The 20407-nt window shown below is 45.6% G+C and overlaps 1 non-coding gene across 1 annotated transcript; it reads right to left on the minus strand.

The window, feature by feature from the left end:
* Positions 1-1501: 1501 nt before the first annotated feature.
* On the minus strand, positions 1502-1574 carry TRNAC-GCA. The gene has a single exon. It is a non-coding gene; the product is annotated as a tRNA-Cys (tRNA).
* Between the last annotated feature and the right edge of the window lie 18833 nt (positions 1575-20407).

A 20407-nucleotide genomic window follows, 5' to 3' on the forward strand; every position in this document is an offset into this window, starting at 1 on the left:
TTTAAAACTTTGGTAAAATATATTTAACATAACATTTACCATCTTAACCATTTTTAAGTACTGTTCAGTGGTCTTAAGTATATTTACATTGTTGTGCAAACAATCTCCAGGATTCTCTTCATCCTATAAAACAGAAACTCGTTCTCATGAAACAGCAACATGTTGACCTCCCCTCCCCGCTGCCCCTGACAACCACCATTTAACTTTACGCATCTATATATTTGACTACACTAGGTACCTCATAAAAGTGGAGTCACACAAAATTTGTCATTTGGTAAATGGTTTATTTGACTTAGTATAATATCCTCCAGTTTCATTCATGTTGTAGCACGTGATAGGATTTTCTTCCTTTTTAAAACTGAATAATATGTCACATTTTGTTTATTCATTTATTCACAGATGGACACTTGGGTTGCTTCTTATTTTTGGCAGTTGTAGCTGCTATGAACTTGAATATACCCATATCTCTGTGAGATTCTGCTTTCGATTCTTTTGAGTATACACCCAGATGAAGCCTCTGAAATTTTTATGTTGTTTGTTTGTATAGCATAACTGATTCCATCCTGACAGATACTGCTATTAACTAGTCAAGTGTGCAGGATCTGGGAAAACTCATTTTACTCTGACACCCGTGGATAGTTGAAGATGGACTGCTCTTATACGCTTAGTTTTTTTTTTTTTTTCAAATGACCTGAACTAACCCTCACCTTTGGGGCACCTGACTCAGTCCCCAGAGAGGAGGTTTAAAGCCCGGCAAACATGTACCCTTCCATTCATCACACATACCTGTCTCAGAAAAGTTTTCTTCCTTCATCTCTAATTTATCCTTTGTGCTCTCCTTCCAGCCAAATAGTTATTAACATTTATGTTTATATCTCTAGTGCCTGACAATATGGTTGAAATATAACTATAATTTCCCCCTTAGTATCAAGGATTTTCCTGGGCACTAGAGATGTAAATCTTAAATGAGGGTTGTTCTAGGCCCGAAGGACATAAATATTATATGGGACGCACACTGTCTTGATACCTCGCATTTGCCCAGCCAGACCCACTCCTCACCCTCTTCACCCTGATCTCTGCCACAGAAGGGCAGTTCTGTGGACGGCATCCCTGGGCTCCCTGCCCTCTGGCATTGGCCCTCAGCCAACAGGGAGCCCTGGCGGAGACTGGATAGTGGGAATGGACTGAGATAGGGGTGTTGATTCCCCTGCTCTGTCCTTGCATGGTTGTGTCATCCTGTCCATGTCCCTCAAATGAAGGAGGCCCTGGCACATGACTCCTCCTGGCTTTACCAGCTCTAGGTGCTCCAGCGTTTTCTGTGACTTCCCAGTACCCAGACTTTAGCTTGGTGAAAGGAAAGGAAAGGAAAGGAAAGTGAAGTCACTCAGTTGTGTCCGACTCTTTGCTGACCCCATGGACTATAGCCTACCAGGCTCCTCCATCCATGAAATCTTCCAGGCAAGAGTACTGGAGTGGGTTGCCATTTCCTTCTCCAGGGGATCTTCCTGACCCAGGGATCGAACCTGGGTCTCCTGCATTGCAGGCAGATGCTTTACCGTCTGAGCTACCAGGGAAGGTAGTTCGGTAAATTATCCCTCTTTCTGAGCTTCCCAGTTTGGATGTGGCATGTTTCCTATTGAGACTGGTCCACAACTTTGCCTTATCAGGCCCGTGGAAAAGATAGACAATATGCACACTATATTGTGACAAGAACGACAACGCAAGAGGCTGTGGGAGCTAACCTGGGTGAGTAAGAGAAAACTTTTAAAGAAAACTGTTCTGCCAAGCACCTTCTGTATCCAGATTGGGCTTCCCTGGGGGCTCAGATGGTAAAGAATCCATCTGCAGTGCAGGAGACCTGGGTTCGATCCCTGGGTCGGGAAGATACCCGGGAGAAGGAACTGGCAACCCACCCTAGTATTCTTCCCTGGAGAATTCCTTGGACAGGGGAGCCTGGTGGCTGTAACCTGGTGGGTTACAGTCCTTGGAATCACAAAGTGTTGGACATGACTAAGTGACTAACGCTTTTACTTTCACACTTTCTGTATCTAGAGCAAGGTGCTCTAGATATGCATTTTCACATTCAGTTGTTGAAAGCACTCTTTCTCAGTGACTACCATGTTCAAAGCAGTATTCAATCTAGAATACATTTAGATTTTAAGGCACAATTTGATAAATGAAAATAAAGCAAAATAAATAGAAACGAAAGTATTGTATGTGCACTAGTGTTTTGCATGAAGGAGGCATTCCTGAATAAAGAAGTGCTACTTAAATCAGCCTCTAAGTGGTTCACATGGCCTCATCCCTAAGGAGATGCAGAGTCAGCTGTGCACATATGGTGGGGCTTTGTCCATGAACAATTGATATGTTCCTGGTTATGACTGCGGTCATCTGCCATCCCTCTAGTTCTTGGTTAGTGTTCCTGGGCTGCAGCGAGCTTTATTAATGTTCTTAAAAACGTCAAAGTCATTCCGCTAATCTGTAATTTCCTGTTGATCTTTTTCCTTTACTCTCTCAACCATTCCCGTAGTTACCTAGAGCTACTGTCAGATTTACACTTTAACATCTTCTTCTGCTTGTCTTTTTGCTTCTTTGTGATAGGTCTAGTGCTATACTTATGAACAGTTTTTCAGCCATGATAGGTGCAAACTGAAAGTAACTGGCAGAAAGAGAGGCTTCAGCAGAGTTACAAACACTGCAAAGCGCTCTCATCTCACCATGCCATGTGAGTCATCTTAGCTGAGCGCATTTACAGTTACTCACTGGCAGAGGAGAGTCTGTGGCCCATGCAGTATGGAGGAGGGTACTGGGATGGATTGTTTATTTTCTATAATAAGGATCTAATTAAGGAAAATATTTCAGAATGCATATTCAGTCCACACAGCATTGTGTCTAATGGCAAAAGGGGATAGGTGTGCTGCAGGAATAACTCAAAGTGATCACGGATGGAAGAGAAAGTGCTCTGGGACACAGGGTTACTTTATTATTGAGGCTCATCATTGGATGTTGATAAATTGATGAATATTTTGCTTAAGATGTGAATGGTTTGTTGGGGGCGGGTAGGGGGATAAGTAGGATTTAGATATGCAAAAATGAGAGATAATGGCCACACATGCAAAGGCTCTGAGGGGGAAATGGGGGCAGGGAAGTGGCAAGTGTGCAGGAAGGAGAGTGTGCTGGAGAGGTGGGTGAGGTCAGAAGAGGGAGGGTCATGTGTGCAAGATCAGGAGACTGGACTTCATTTTCCAGGCTGTGGACACCGGAGAAGGGATGGGTTCTAATCCAGGCAACCCTGACTGTAGTCTTACCAAGGACATTCCACCCTCAGACAGAGGGAGTGTCCTCACTGTAGGCATAACCCTCTTGATAAAGAAATTCTTTGTGGGTTTGAATAAACTGTTCTTAAGGGATTCAAAAAGATCCTTACGGATGGTAATGACACATCGAGGCAAGTGTAGATGAGGCGAGTGGTCAGATATTCTGGTGGAAGATGGATCTTTCAGCAATTTGCCCCTTTGTATGCAGCTGTAGTCAGAATCTCAAATATTAATAAAGAACATATATGTCCAGGTCCAACTATAATACAATACTGATATTTGCTTGGGGTACAAGAAACTGAAAGAGAAAGAGTAGGCTTGACATGTTTGAAACTGTTTTAAAATAAAGGTTTCACATTTTTTTCCTCCTTTATATCCTCCTGGGGTTTCCCAGGTAGCTCAGATGGTAAAGAATCTGCCTGTAATGCAGGAACCTGGGTTCGATCCCTGGGTCGGGAAGATCCCCTGGAGTAGGAAATGGCAACCCACTCCAGTATTCTGGCCTGGAGAATCCATAGACAGAGGAACCTGGCAGGCTACAGTCCATGGGGTTGCAAAGAGTCAGACATGACTGAAGAGACTTAGCACACATGCACGCACATCCACCCATTTCCCCATTCATTCTGAACTTTGGTTCTTCTGGTGGGTTCTAAGCAGAGGGGTGACATGACCTGACTCAGGTTTTAGCAGCCACTCTGGCCATGATGTGAAGAGGAGGGTCGAGGGCAAGGCTGTAGCAGGGGTCACTTAGGATAGGAAAAGGGCCAGAGGAGATGACAGCTTGGCCTACAGAAATAGTGGTGATAGTGACGAGTAATTAGGTAGACCTGGGTTATATTCAGAGATGGAAACAATGGAATTTAGTGGTGACTTGGATGTGGGGAGTAAGGGGAAAAGAAAAACAAAGGTGAGTCCTAGTTTTTTTGACTTGAGCAACTGGTACAGAATAACATAAAATAATCCCAGTGTTTTTGTTTAGTTGTGCATTTCTATTTTAAAATATGTAAAATATACTTCTGCAAGAGGTATTATTTACATGTGTGCTACATATGTGCAGTTTTATTACATACTATATATGGATTGAAGGATGGAGGGAGAGAAAGAGAAAAACACACAAAATTTTAAACTCTGGTTTTCCTACAGAAGTTGGGAAGGGGAATAAGGTAAAGAAGGAGAGGACGGATTTTCCTTTTTTAATGTATTTGCTTCTGCTTCACTGTAATTTTCAATTAAAGATGTATGAATTTTACCCAGAAGGATATAACATAGCTGTTAATACAACTGTAATTTCTGGATAATAAGAATATGATTGTTTCATATTTGTGTTAGCGGGTTGTGTTAGTTATCAGTTGCTATCTAAGGATATCACTATAAACCCAGTGACTTAAAATAATACACATCCATTATCTCACAGTTTCTATAGGCCAGGGGTCCAGGCACAGCTTAGCTGTGTCTGTTGCAAGGTTACCGTCAAAGTGACAACTGAGGCTGTGGTGTCATCTGGGGTATGAGTGGTGAAGGAACCACCTCCTTACTCACATGGTTGTTGGGCATATTCAGTTTCTGGTAGGTTTCATTCTGAAGGCCTCACTTTCTTAGGGGCTGTCAACCAGAGACGGCCCTCAGCTCCTCGCCCCATGGGTCTTCCCAACACGATCATTTGCTTCCTCAAAGCCTATAACGAAGTGAGTCTCTTTGCAAGACAGACATTACAATCTTATGTAACATCATCACAGAGGTGACAGCCTATCGCCTTTGCCCAACTGTATGGGTGGAAGCAAGTCACAGGTGCCACCCACTTGTAACAGAAGAGACATCACAAAGGTATGGACATCAGGAGGCCAAGATGATGGGGGCAGCCTCACTAGCCTTGTGGTAATAATTTACAGTGCACATAGAGCTTCTTTTACAAAAGTAAAAGTGTCAGTCACTCAGACATGTCCAGCTTTCTGTGACCCCATGGACTGTAGCTCGCCAGCCTCCTCTGTCCATGGAATTCTCCAGGCCAGAATACTGGAGTGGGTTGCCATTCCCTTCGCCAGGGGAATCTTGCCGACCCAGGGATTGAACTTGAGTTTCCTGCACTGCAGGCAGATTCTTTACCCTCTGAGCCACCAGGGAACCTCTGTAACAATGTACTACCTAAAAATATTGTATTGATTTTTGAAAATTTGAAAAACAACCGAGAAACAGATTATTTATAAAGACTAAAAGGCATTCATTTCTTTGTGAAAAGCATTTCTTAAGTTAGTTTCTGATTGTTTCCTAATGTTGAAATATGTTCAATACAGCTAATAGGAAAGATAATTTTTCCTTCAAAAGACCCTTTACCTCAAATAGGCGAGGGGTCAGTAAGGATTAAAGAGCATAGAAATACATACTCATTGTCTCTGAGGGCCATGTCTAGAAGGTGATGCTTCCTGTCCAGCTTGTCAAGTCCTCCTGGAAGTTGCCCTTCTCAGAAAAACCAACAGTTTCCTCTGGGACCTGTCCCTTGCCTGGGGACTATTGTGCTGCAGTAGAAGGAGACCTCAGCCAGAATGTGGAGAGCTTGGATTCTAGCTTCGAACAAACTATTTCTGTGACATCAAGCAAGAGGTCTAACCTTTCTGGGTCTTTGGTTTTTGTATATTTGAAGCAGGTATAAAAATGATAGTTGCATCAGTTGATTCTTTAGAAGCAGATGGATGAGATGAATCAATCTACAACAACCTGGCTTTATAGAAGTTCACTGTATAGAGTCTAGCCACCTGTGTTTTCTCAACCTTCATGATGACCTTACCAAGACCCAACTCACACTGATTCACTGTGACCTAATTCTGCATCTCAAGAGGGTTTTTTCCCCACAGATGTCCAGCTGCCTCTGCTATTTGATTCAGGCTCTCACATGGTTTAGTAAATACCCCCCAGAATGTCAGTCCAGCTCACAAGGACCCACCCCTTCTTTGTCTCTCTTAATTAACCTAGCACACCCCTGGCCTGGCCCAGTAGCAGGCCCCCAACCCAACTAGGCCAGTCAGTTTCGCATCTTTCAGCTCAGTTCAGTTCAGTTGCTCGGTCACATCTGACTCTTTGCGACCTCATGGACCGCAGCACGCCAGGCCTCCCTGTCCATCACCAACTCCCTGAGTTTACCCAAACCCATGTCCATCGAGTCTGTGATGCTATTCAACCATCTCATCCTCTGTCATCCCCTTCTCCTCCTGCCTTCAATCTTTCCCAGCATCAGGGTCTTTTCCAATGAGTCAGCTCTTCACATCAGGTGGCCAAAGTATTGGAGTTTCAGCTGTAACATCAGTCCTTCCAATGAACACCCAGGACTGATCTCCTTTAAGATGGACTGGTTGGATCTCCTTGCAGTCCAAGGGACTCTCATGAGTCTTCTCCAACACCGGAGTTCAAAAGCATCAATTCTTCTGTGCTCAGTTTTTTTTATAGTCCAACCCTCACATCCATACATGACCAGTGGAAAAACCATAGCCTTGACTAGATGGACCTTTGTTGGCAAAGTAATTTCTCTGCTTTTTAATATGCTGTCTAGATTGGTCATAACTTTCCTTCCAAGGAGTAAGTGTCTTTTAATTTCATGGCTGCAATCACCATCTGCAGTGATTTTGGAGCCTCAAAAAATAAAGTCAGCCACTGTTTCCACTGTTTCCCCATCTATTTTCCATGAAGTGATGGGACCAGATGCCATGATCTTAGTTTTCTGAATGTTGAGCTTTAAACCAACTTTTTCACTCTCCTCTTTCACTTTCATCAAGAGGCTCTTTAGTTCCTCTTCACTTTCTGCCATAAGGGTGGTGATATCTGCATATCTGAGGTTATTGATATTTCTCCCGGCAATTTTGATTCCAGCTTGTGCTTCCTCCAGTCCAGCATTTCTCATGATGTACTCTGCATATAAGTTAAATAAGCAGGGTGACAGTATACAGCCTTGACGTACTCCTTTTCCTATTTGGAACCAGTCTGTTGTTCCATGTCCAGTTCTAACTGTTGCTTCTTGACCTGCATACAGATTTCTCAGGAGGCAGGTCTGGTGGCCTGGTATTTCCATCTCTTTAAGAATTTTCCAGTTTATTGTGATCCACACAGTCAAAGGCTTTGGCATAGTCAATAAAGCAGAAATAGATGTTTTTCTGGAACTCTCTTGCTTTTTCGATGATCTCATCTTTAGGAATCTGGAATTGGCTGCAAGAGCTGCTGTCAGAAAGACATCCTTACCCTTAGCAACTGTCACTCTTATTCCCCATCTCACTGGGGTCCTCAGAAGAGAGGAGCATTGGGAAGGAAGCTGGACCGATGGCCTCAAGCTTCCTCCCAGCTACTAACTCATTCTTTCATTTGTTCTGGAAGTATTCATTGGTCTATGACTTGTTGGCACTTAATGACTTTTCAGAAGGAAAGCTATGACAAACTTAGACAGTGTATTGAAAGCAGAGACATTAGTTTGCCAAAAAAGGTCTGTGTAGTCAAAGCTATGGTCTTTCCAGTAGTCATATATGGATGTGAGAGTTGGATCAAAAAGAAGGCAGAGAATCAAAGAATTGATGCTTTTGAACTGTGGTGCTAGAAAAGACTTGAGAGTCCCTTCGAGAGCAAGGAGATCAAACCATTGAATCCTAAAGGAAATCAACCCTGAATACTCACTGAAAGTACTGATGCTGAAGCTGAAGTTCCAATACTTTGGCCACCTAATACTAAGAGCCGACTCATTGGAAAAGACCCTGAAGGCAGAAGGACAAGAAGACAACAGAGGATGAGATGGTTGAATGGCAAGACCAATTCAATGGACATGAACTGGGCAAACTCCAGGAGATAGTGAGGGACAGGGAGGCTTGTTGTGCTGCCATCCATGGCGCTGCAAAGAGTTGACCACAACTTAGTGACTGAACAACAACAACAATGATTTTTCATTTAATCTTGACAACAACATTACATCCATTTGGCTTGCTAGAAGTTCAGTAGCCACAAGTCAGGAGGCAGGTGTTTATTATCTACATTCTATAGATGTAGAAACGAATGCTTGAAAAGGTAAAGAATGCTTAAAAAGGTAAACGAATGCTTAAAAAGCTGCCCACGGTCTCAGCTGTGAAGGGGGAAAGCATGAGTCTAAAAGAGGTCTGATTGCAGAATTCCTTCATTTTACTCCTGGAGCTTGGGAGCACTTGTTCTCCCATCTCACAGAATTGGGGGTGGCCTGGGGAACAGATGTATGACGGGAGGGAGGACTTGATCCATCTCAGATGATGCAGGTCTGAGGACCATGAAGTACCCCAATGCAGACACAAGGGGGCAGAGAGCCACAGGACACACAGCTCCCCTGGCCTGGGCAGAGGGTATGGGTCTTGCTTCTTGCTTCCTGCATACTCTTAAGATATGTACAGCCATAAACTCTGCATTCTTTTACATTAGGAAAAGAATATGTACAACTATTAAATATATACACAAACTGTAAAATATTTCATAATTCATTACAGGAAACAGGGAGGACTGAAGAATAAAAAATGAATGTGGAGATAAAAAAATCAGAGTGAAAAAAAAAAGAAATCAGAGTAGCGACAAGTGTCAACACTGTAGGAGACCAAGATTCCATTAAATTTGCTTTTTTTTTTTAAAAAAAAAAAAGCATTTTCATTGAGATGAAACATTGCAAGAGTTTATCATTAAACAGTATTTTAATTCTCAGTTTTTGAAAGAAAGTAGACCTCTTTAAATTCTCTTTTCCTTATCTTTACTGGAGTGAAAAATATCTTTCATTTTTTATAATTTTATCTATTTTTGGTTGTGCAGGGTTTTCAGACTTCAGGGTGGTTCAAGCGGGAGATTCTTAATTTTTGCAAGGTTTTCTTGCCTGGGCTTTTCTCTAGCTGTGGAGAGCGAGGGCTGCTCTCTAGTTGCAGTGCGTGGGCTTCTCTTGCTGTGCAGCACCGGCTCTAGGGTCTCCTGCATTGGCAAGTGGATTCTTACTGAACCACCAGGGAAGCCTGAAAAAATCTAATTGTAGAACAGGAAGAGTATATAATCTCATTTTATAGGAAAGAAGTTTACTTTAATGATGTTTTATTCTAATCTCATAATATTTTAGAATGTTAGTACAAAGACAAAATCTTGGGTTTCTAACACAGGCCAAAAAAGGCTCATCTCTTGAGATTTCCCTGAGAGCGAGTGAAGTTAGGGTAAGAGCCAGATCTAGTTGAGCTGGTCCAGGGAGCCCTCCTCGGGCCCTCATCTTACTTGGTATGAAGTACGGTACGTCCAATAACCTGCAGGACAATGCAATTCTGCCTTTATCGTGCTTTCAAAGATGGAGAATCTCCCACTTGAACCACCATGAAGTCTGAAGCACTCTACTTTATATGCCAACATTCCTGGCCATTTAAGTTTCACGAGTGAGAAGAAACACTCTGCAGGGGAGGAGGCAAGCTTCCGGTCTAGTGAGGATGGCGGCACTGATGCTATCAGGCCGAGAGTGGAGAGAAGAGGGGCTGGGATGGTGCATCACCGCCCTGCCCCGAAACTCAGAACCAGTACAGGAGGCTGGTATTGGCCCGTCGGAACCCCTGACCAAGCTGGCTCCAGCGTCCACACTGACCACCTTCCTTCCCACCAGATGGAAGGATGTGTTAGGAGTGTGTCATACGGACAAAACCACACACACATTATAACCCTTGTTGGGGCCATGCTTCTCTGGATCATGCAGACACATTTCCTTGGCAAAGAACCCAGTGTTTGATGTTCGGAAGTGGAGAGAACTCAAGGAGCCTGAGCTCTCGTATGAACACACTGGGCGGAAGCTCTGAGTAACAAAGTGGATGGCTCGAGGGCTTAAGCTTAGGAACCCCCGTGGCAGTTTGGTTTGGCTCAGTTGGAAAGTGTAGGGGAAATGTGATGAGGCTGAACTCAAATTATGATGATGATTATTTCATGAAGCCAGACTGAGCAGGAAAGTGAGGGAGCCATCTGGTGGCTTTAAACAGGGAATAATACATCTGTGCTGAATAGGGACAAGCCTTGTGGTGGGGAGACCAATCCTGACACCCTCCTGCCAAACCAGGAGTGGGGGTGTCCCGAACTAAGGAATTGGCAGTGGGGGAAGGGAAGGGACACGGAGCTGCAAGGGAGGTGGGGCGGGTGGGCTTGGTGATCACCCAGCTAGTGGGATTGGATGAGGTGATGCATGTGAAGGGCTTAGCATAGAATCAGGAGAACAGGCAGGAACGGACAGATGTCAGCTGCTACTGCATGGGAGCACAGCTGAGGGAGCTGTAACAGAGGAGGGGATTGTGAAATACATGGGAGTGAGCCCTGAACATTCTACAGGGCAGCCGAGGGGAGTGATGGAGTCAGCCCAACACTGAGAGAAACACCAGAGTGAATGGAGCCCTGGCACTGCTCACAGCAGGTCCTAATTCCTTCATCCTCACACCCAACAAAGACAGGCAGCAGATTTCTCAGAAAACCTTCTTGCTCTTCCCCATCAGAGCCGCATGCCTAGGTTCGGTGCTGCAGTGGACAATCCAATCTGAACGAGGACGTCCACAACTTGGTCCATTCACACCAGCCCGTGCTGTCCATGCTCCTGGGGTAACTCGGAAGATGCTATTTCTGTGTGAGCGCCTGTCTGCTCTGGGAGCAAAACTTAGGATGATGAAAGACCATCTTGCCTCAAAGAAAAAAATTCCCTTATGCTTAGCAAAATAGTTAATGCTTCTAGAACACCTGTGCAAGTTTGCAAAATGCTTTCACAAGCGTGATCTCATGTGATTTCCTAATCACTTGGTGCTCCAAGCAGAAGGGGCTTGGACAAGGCAGCTGTGGAGTCTCTTTGTTTTTTTTTTTTTTAATAATTTTATTAATTTATTTTTGGCTGTGCTGGGTCTTCCTTGCTGCACAGCTTTCCTCTGTTGTGGCAAGTTTGTTGCAGTGTGAGGGCTTCTCATTGTGGTGGCTTCTCTTGTTGGGGAGCATGGGCTCTAGGGCACAAGGGCTCAGCAGTTGAGGTTCCTGAGCTCTACAGACAGGCTCAGCACTTGCGACGCATGGGCTTAGTTGCTCCACAGCATGTGGGATCGTCCTGGATCAGGGATTGAACCCTGTCTTCTGCATTGGCAGGTGGATTCTTTCCTACTGAGCCACCAGGGAATCTGCTCTTTGGCTTTTGTTCTTAAACTTTCTCTCTTCCTGGTCAGTGAGTCCTGGCTGTAGCTAGGGCAGGAGAGGTGGGTGCTTGTGTGACCCTTCTGGGGCCTGCACATTTCTGGCGGGCGGCTGAGCCTACAGGTTTTGCTGGTTTCCTACTGCCATGGATTCCTTTTGACCTCACCTCTGGACAGGGTCTTTGGCTTCCTTAGAACTCAAGGGTGCCCATCTGTGAAGACTGCTGGGCAAGAGGGGGATCATGGGCTGTATATGCAGAGCCAGGGCTGGGAGGTGTTCTACTGAGTTTCAGAGAACAGTTCTGGAGCTGCAGTCTCCAATCTGAGGCAGGAAAAACAGTTCCCCCATCCCTGACTGCATCACCTGATTTCTGTATTATCTGAATTCTGATACAGGAAAGCTTGGTTAATACAGGTGGGTGGGTGGGTAAGATTGGAGAGGAAATTTTCAAAATGGCCAGATACATAGACTCTCGCAGTGCATTTGTGCCCTTGCTTGCTGTTTAGAAATTTGTGCATCCTCAGTTGTGTCCAACTCTTTCTGACCCTAGGGACCGCAGCCCACCAGGGTCCTCTGTCCATGGGATTCTCCAGGCAAGAACACTGGAGCGGGTTGCCATTTCCTTCTCCAAGGAATCTTCCTGATCTGGGAATCAAACTGATGTTCCTTGTGTCTTCTGCATTGCAGGAGACTTTTTTTTTTTTTTTTACACCACTAGTGCCACCTGGGAAGACTTAGCAATTTGTAGCTTCCCCAAAGGAGATGTCAGAAGCCAGCAACTAGTTGCTTCGGGAGGACACTTTAACAGTCTTACCAAAACTACAGCCCCGTGTGCTGTGGTAGGTTAAGTTCTGTCCTTGTTGACCCATCAGCTGAAGTTCTTCGACTTCCTGGCTGAAACCACAACCTAGAGAACTCAGACAGCCACACAGAGCCTCTCGGGACTCAGACTTTCTAATAATACATCTTCTCGGCAATGCCTGGAAATTAAGCGTCCTTGTTTGTTTTACTGGAGACAGCGGGACTCCCTCCAATTTTCCTCCTCCTTAGGATGGGAGTGATTTCTTCAGCACTTGCTTTTCTGAGTATAAGAAGCTTGGAGAAAGCAGCTATGGATTTTCTTTGGTTTTCTTTCTAGAAGCTTCCATCGTCCTAGTCAACAAGTCACATGATGTAAATAGACCTGGGGCAGGGCTGTCGGGAACTTGTGTGACTCTTCTGGGTTCTTCAGGTAGCTGGCTTCACCCTAACTCCAGTGGCTGTGGTAGTCTGGAGAGTGACACTCAGAGGCACATGGAAAACCAACTTCACTCTCAGCGGTCAGGGCACCCCCAGGGTCAGACTCCTGTGCCTTTAACTGAGCAGAATCTAGAATGTTTCAAGGAACCAGTTCCAGGCCTGGAGGATGTTCCTTTGCCCTGAAGTTTCCAGATAATCCAGGTCAGGGGAGAAGCCTCTGTCCCTTGAGACCCCATGCAGACTTTAGAGCCATGGGCATTTGTGTAAAAGGCAGGTGAGATTCAACTTGCAGTCTTTTTTTGGGATAAACTTTCTTCCTGAGTTAATCTCAGAGAAAGAGCACTTGGAATTGAGTCTCTAACACTAGAAACTGGGATGTGTGGCTTTGGTGAAGACAGCTTTTCTCTCTATAAGGCTGGGGGCAGTGTGGTAGAGTCATTGAGTGTAGGGACTTTGGAGCTGGGTTCCTGGCCTGGCTTTGTCCCTTAATTGCTGTGTGGCAGTGGGCAAGTTCCTGAACCTCTCTGTCCTTATTTCCTCCTCTGTTAAGAGGGGAAAGTAATGCTCTACAACTACCTCACAGGTCTTGTGGTAACAAGGAAATGAGTTAACGTGCATGAGGCACTCAGAACAGTGCCTGGGAGGCAGTTAAGTGCTATATGAGATTTCGTTGTTGTTATTTTCACTATTTCAAACCAGAGGAGAACCTGAAGTAAAAGGATGTCATGTTCAGTAGCCTGGAGCCTAGGAGGTGGGAGACTCAGTCTGTCTGATCCGGCTTCCCAGTAAGTAATGGGGTGACCCTGAACGACTCAGAACTTCAGTTCCTTCACTGAAAATAAGGTGAGATAACCCAAGTCTCCATCCATAGATGGACAAATAGAATGTCACATACATATACAATGGACTGCTATTCAGCCAGAAACAGCAATGAAGTTCTGACACAGGCTAAAACATGGATGAAACTTGAAGACATTATCTTTTTTTTTTTAAGACATTATGTTAAGTGAAATGCACCAGACACAAAAAGACAAGTATTACATGATTTCACTAAATATCTAGAAAGGCAAATTCACAGATAGAAAGTAGAACTAACGTGACCAGGGGCAAAGCTGAATAGGAAATGAGTAGTTATTGCTCAATGGTTACAGTTTTGGGTGATGAAAAACATTTCAGAAATAGATGATGGGATTGATGATTCAACACTGTGAATATATTCAATGCCACTGAATCGTACACTTAAAAACAGTTACAACAGCAAGGGACTGCAGCTTACCAGGCTCCTCCGTCCGTGGGATTTTTCAGGCAAGAGTACTGGAGTGGGGTGCAGTTGCCTTCTCAGGAAAGTGCTTACAGATACACTGATTTCGTAACTCCTGACTGGCTCATGCGTGGGTGTGTTCACCACTGGCCACTAGGGGGAGCCGACACGCCAGGTTGCACAGATGAATGAAGTGAGCTGGAGGGCTCAGAGGAAGTGGACAGACAGCCGTCTCAGCCTTGGCGGGGACCTCAGCTTGCCTACACATCCCTTAACAAGCACCCTCACAGAGGGGCCAGCAGTGCTCATTCGAACTTTATTTAGTTGAACAAACATCTGTTTTGTTGACTTAGCTGAATGAACTTAGTTCCTGGTCCCTGTCTTCGTGGGGTGCCATTTAAATGTGTTGAGTGTGGGAGAACATCCCCGGTGGTCCAGTGGTTAAGACTGCGCCTTCCAATGCAGGGGGTGTGGGTTTGATCCCTGGGTGGGGAGCTAACATCCCACATGCCTCATTGCTAAAAAACCAAAACATAAAACAAGCTGTGTTCTAACAAATTCAATAAAGACTTTAAAAATGGTCCACACCAAAATATCTTTAAAAAAACATATGTTGTGTGGTGGTTGTTGGATTTTTGGCTTAGGACTCAGACCCCCTTCCTCCTGGGGCAACATAGAGCTCCTCTCTTCCCTTTAAAAAAAAAAAAAAAAAAAAGCTTTATTTTTGGCTGTGCCAGGTCTTTGTTGCTGTATCGGCTTTTCTCTACTTGTAGGGAATTGGAGCTACTCTCTAGTAGCCTGCGTGTGCAGGCTTCTCATTGTGGTGGCTTTTCTCGCGGAGCATGGGCGCCAGGGCATGTGGCCTTCAGGAGTTGTGGGTCTTGGTTTCTAGAGCGCAGGTTCAAATAGTTGTGTCAGAGGGGCTTAGTTACTCCACAGTATGTGGGATCTCCCTGGACCAAGGATCAAACCCATATCTCCTGCATTGGCAGGTGGATTCTTTACCACTGAGCCACTAAGAAAGCCCCCTCTTCCCTTTTTGCACAACTGCCCTTCAGATGTATCTCTGAATGCCTTGCATGAACGCCGTGCAGAATCTGTCCCGCGGAGCAGGTTCTAAACTGTACGACTCCGTGCCAGGCACCCTCCTCAGCCTCAGCACACGAGGCTGGTTGTGCATGCCATTTTGATTGTGGGGAAAGTGAGGCCTCTAGAAAGGAATTGCAGATGTAGCAGAGCCTGGCCCTGGTGATCCTGGAGCCCATGCACAGCAAACAATCTCCAAGCATGTCAGCTGTGGTGAGGACGCCTGGCCTGGCCTGGGCTCCCTCCCTCCCTGACACGGATGCAAGCAGACATCCATCTCAGCTCCTGCACAGCTTCCAAGTCCGCCTGAAGCCATGGGCCAACAGGCATTTCAGACTTCCTCCAGGAGCACCAGGAGCATCAAGCCTCAGCTGGTTAACCACATCATCTTCAGTGGCTCTCACCGTGTTCGATAGTTAACACAGTTCCTATCCTTGTTCTTCTACCGTCAGGTGTGAGAAGCAGTGTTAAGGTAATGACTGCTGTGTGCTCCAGTGGGACCAGGAATGCATGCTTCAGTATTTGAGTAGATTCAGTAGTGAGTAGACAGCTTATACCCAGAGTAAGCCAGAAGGATTACAATACCATTAAGGGATTCCTTTCACCTCATTAGCAAGCAGTAGAGCTCTCCTCTCTGCCAACTGCCCCATCCCCAACCTCGACATTCACACCCCCAGCATGGTACAACCAACGTCCACACTCTGTGTTACATGTTAGGCTAGGGCCAGCTGTCTAAGAGTATTTTTTTTTTTTTTGAAAGTCGCTCAGTTGTGTCCGACTCTTTGCGACCCCATGGTCTATACAGTCCATGGAATTCCCCAGGCCAGAATACTGGAGTGGGTAGTCTATCCCTTCTCCAGTGGATCTTCCCGACCCAGGAATCGAACTGGGGTCTCCTGCATTGCAGGTGGATTCTTTACCAGCTGAGCTATCAGCCAATCAAAGGGTATGGGTGATACCTTTTAGCGAGTGCCCAGAGACTGAGCTGGACTTATGTGGTAAGACTGGCTCAGAGCAACTCCATGGACAAGAATTCAGAAATGATTATGGGGCTTTTCTCTGTTGGCCGCAGGAAGTAGCCACAGCCTGGGGTGAAAATCAAGCTTGCCAGCTAAGTGCTTAAGAGGACTCCAACACGACTCATGTCGGTCATCTCTGATTCTGCCAGGAGGAAGCCAGAGGCTGTGGAGATCAAATTCCCCTCCCGCTTTCTGGTGGAGGCTCCCCAGAAAGAACAGACTGGAGCCATCTAGCTGCTCCCTCAATTGTACCCCACCCTGATCCTTCTCAAACGTTATTTACTATGGCGACTTCCCAGTGGTCCAGCGGTTGGGAGTCTGCCGTGCAGTGTGGGGGACATAGGTTCAGCCCCTGGTTGGGGAACTGGGATCCCACCTGTCATGAAGCAGCTGAGCTCATGAGCCACAAATACTGAGCCCATGTGCTCTGAAGCTCAGGAGACACAACTAGAGTCTGCGTGCCAGGAAGAAAGAGCCTGCATGATGCAATGACGATCTTGTGTGCCACAACTAAGACTCCGTGTAGCCAAAAAAATAAATATTAAGAAAAATGTTTACTACAAGCTCCCTGGTGGCTCAGATGGTAAAGAATCTGCCTGCAATGCAGGAGACCTGGATTCAATCCCTGGGTCAGGAAGATCCCCAGGAGAAGGAAATGGCAACCCACTCCAGTATTCTTGCCTGGAGAATTGCATGGACAGAGGAACCTGGTGGGCTATGGTCCATGAGGTCGCAAAGAGTCGGATATGGTGGAGCAACTAACACTTTCACATGTTACACAAGCTCCCAAGACTCTTTTATGACAACACTCTTCTCTTCCCTCTGATTTTGGGCCCTTTTCCCACCTCACCAGGATTTTCAACAAGCTACCATTTTCTGTCCGCTGCTGAGGTTCACAGTCACTGGATGCTCTGTGGCAGATAACTCTAGTTAGGAGCTCCCCTGTGGTGACAATCACGGTAGTTATAAAGGTATGCTGAGGACTTACATAAGGCCTCCTCTGTAAAAACGTTCTGAAACATCAGCCTCAAGAGAAGATGTGATTGAGTACCTCCATACTTTACCGCAGGTATTTAAAGAGGGTAATGAAAATGTATCTCTTAAGCAACCACCAAACCCTGGCCAGAACTATCATTGGGGGAGGATTTCACTGTGAAAGATTTACTGCATTTTATGGTTCTGAATCCTTTACTTTTTTGTCTACAGCCAAACACTCTGACGTGGCTTTTCAGTTCTTCTCACAAGAGGCAGAACTTGCTTCCTCATCTCCTTGAATGTGAACTGGTCTTGTGACTTTCTGAGGCTGAAAGAATGCCACAGAAATGATGACATGCCAGTTCTGAGCCTAAGCCTCGAGGAGCCTTGTTCACTTGTCCTTCTTGTGTTTTTGTTGCAGCCGTGAGAACACGTTTGGGCTATCCATGTGGCAGGAGGCATGTGGAACAGGCCTGAATTGCCTCGGCTGCCTGGCCAAAGCCGGCCTCAATCAGCTGACAGAAGTGAGTGAGACTGGCCAAGACTGGCAGAACCACCCCAGTGACCACCTGGACATGTGAGTAGCACCTGCTTATTGTTGTATGCCACAGGCTCTGAGAGCTGTGTGTTACACAGCATTATCGTGGCCATAGGTAACTGACACACCCACTTAGAATCAAGAGTGGGATGTACCCCTGGAAGAATTATTAGAAGCAACTTTCACCTTCAAATAAAACGGGTGCCTGTAGGTTGTTTCTTCACTAGCATTGATTACCCCAAAGTGAATATCTTTCTCTGGTCTTCAATTCTAGACAGATTTAGTATCTGGGTAGAAGCCAGCAAATGGGCCCAAGTGAAAAGTCATTCTTCATTATTAGGCATCACATGAACAGAGGTGGAGAAGCAAAGACAAGAAAAGTGACACCTATCTATATTTTCGTAGACTTCGGATAATATGTGACTTCCCTACCCAGATGTGGTGGGATGTTTGTAGCAGTTAGTATTTCCCATGTTGGCATCTACATGTAGAGGTCAGTACACATACAGATCGTGGGAAAGTAGTCTTTGTAAGACTTACTGGTGGGTAGTGGCAGTGCTTGGCTTCTGTCATTTCCGTGTAGATCAAAAGCACAGAAACAAACCTAGCAAAGCAAATTCATAGTCCCAAGTTCACTATGCTCTAGCGATTGTAGGATTACTGGCCTCCTGAGCTGGGGTCCCAAACTCTTGACACATGAAGATAAATAGAAGTACTCTCTCCTACCTTTTAAAATATTACGTAGACTAGAACACAGAGCAGGGTTTTTAAGATAGACACCAAGCTTCTGGCTATTTGGTTATACATACAGTCATATATTCTGACAATGACTGAGTGGGGCATATAGAGGAACGTCATTAATATTCTTTGGCCATTCAAGGCCTGTCATCAATCAATGTCAGCAAGTGTTCTTTCTGAAAGTGAGTCTTGTCTCTGAGAGATTAATTTATAGGTGGGGGAGCATATCAACAAGTTTCCCCCTTTCCCAATGAAACACTGACTTCTCCTCCCTCTTACTCATCTCAATTCAGTCTCTGACCCTGGGACTATGGACACGCACGTCATGCCTTTAGACAGGGAAATCCCTCAAGTTGGTTCTCGGTCCCAAGGGCCCCAGAGGCCGTCACTCACAGATGCCTCTGTTTCTCCGACCTTGGCATGGGTGTCTAGATGACCACTGTCCTGGCTCTGTAAAGGGAAACCATTGTATGCCTCTGCCTGATGGTAGAGTAAGAACACAGAGATGGAATTCAGAGGTGGCAGCTGAGAGACGGCAACGTTGCACACCCGATCCTCCCTGCCTCACTCCACTCCCCCCTGCCTCACTGGGGTTTCGGGAGGAGGCCGTGACTTCTCTCAATGAGCATTCATGAGGGAACAAGCCAACACAAAGAGACACTCAGTGGGATTAGCATAAATAAAGATTTCTTTCTAAGTGTTATGTGTGGGTCATTTTTTTCTTACAAGACTGCTGTGATTCAAGTAAAGTCTTCTGACCAAATTTTAAAACCCAATTCTGGATGAACACAGGCTTTATAAACATTCGATATTATACAAGCTGTAGAAAGAAAGAGTTGCCACCAGACAATCATAGCTTTGCAAAATTCCGTTTTTAAATTGGGGAGCAAAAGTTCCACACATGTAACAGGCTAACTGTAACACTTAAGTCACAGGAAAATGCAAACAAACAAAGGAAATCCCACAAAGATTAGAGAGTGCAGACACTTAGGTGTCCCATCCAGCAGGCACCTGTGGCTGAGACAAGGGGAAGTCCACTTATAACACTCCTTCCCTTGAGCTGTGGTTCTCAAAAGTGTGGTCTCCAGACCAGCAGCATCAGTATCACCTGGGAACTTCTTGGAAATGTCAGTTCTTGGGCCTCTTCCAAGACCTACTGAATCAGAAACTCCGGGTGGGGCCCAACAGTCTGTGTTGTTACGATCCCTCCTGGGGATTCTGATGCGTGATCAAGTTTGAGAAATGCAAGTTGGTAAGACACAGTCAGTCTCACGAGATAGTTAGGAAAGGGTTTTCCTTCCCAAAGAGATTGAGTCTTTAGTACACAAAGACATCTCAGTAGTGGGTTACCTTCTCTCCTGTGCATCAAGGATGGTCCTGAACTGAGAGCATCCTTGGAAAACTAAGAAAGAGCCATTCAAATAGTCTTCTGTATTCTGTGATTCAGCCCCCAATGACACTGTCCCTGCTGTCCACACATCAGCTGCTAAGCCCTTTGGTGACAGCAGCACCCACTTCCTGGCACCAATTTCTATATCAATAAAGAAAACCTAAGTTATGCTGTGGTTAACAAATTGCAGCCTAACATCCCTAACTTACTGTCATCAAGATTTACTGTACTGTCCATAATACACCTGCAACACAGGGCAGCACTGGACCCTGGGGCAGCCAGGCTGATTTCCATCTGCACACTTGAGTCCATGACCACCATGATGGGGAAAAAGAACCTGAGGAGCTGCACACTGGCTTTGAAAGCTCCCATCTGGAATGAACACGTCATGTCATTTCCACTGAGGGTTCATGGGCAAGGCAGGTCACACGGTCACGCCTACTGTCAAAAGTGGGAGGGCAATACCCAGAAAAACAACTGGAGGAGCTGAGAACAATCGGAATGACTCCTGTCGCAGGTGATACGCTTGGGTCACAAAGTCACTTGTGCAAAGCTGCACACCGACATAAAAGAACTGGCAGGGGCCTCCTTCTTCTGCCACTCCTGGTGCCGCTTGCGTGCTCCTTCTGTGCAGACCTGGTACCTCTTTTGTGAAGTGGCAGCTAGGAGACTCCAGCACTCACC

Source organism: Cervus elaphus, chromosome 29 (assembly GCF_910594005.1).
Source record: "Cervus elaphus chromosome 29, mCerEla1.1, whole genome shotgun sequence".
Taxonomy (NCBI): Eukaryota; Metazoa; Chordata; class Mammalia; order Artiodactyla; family Cervidae; genus Cervus; species Cervus elaphus.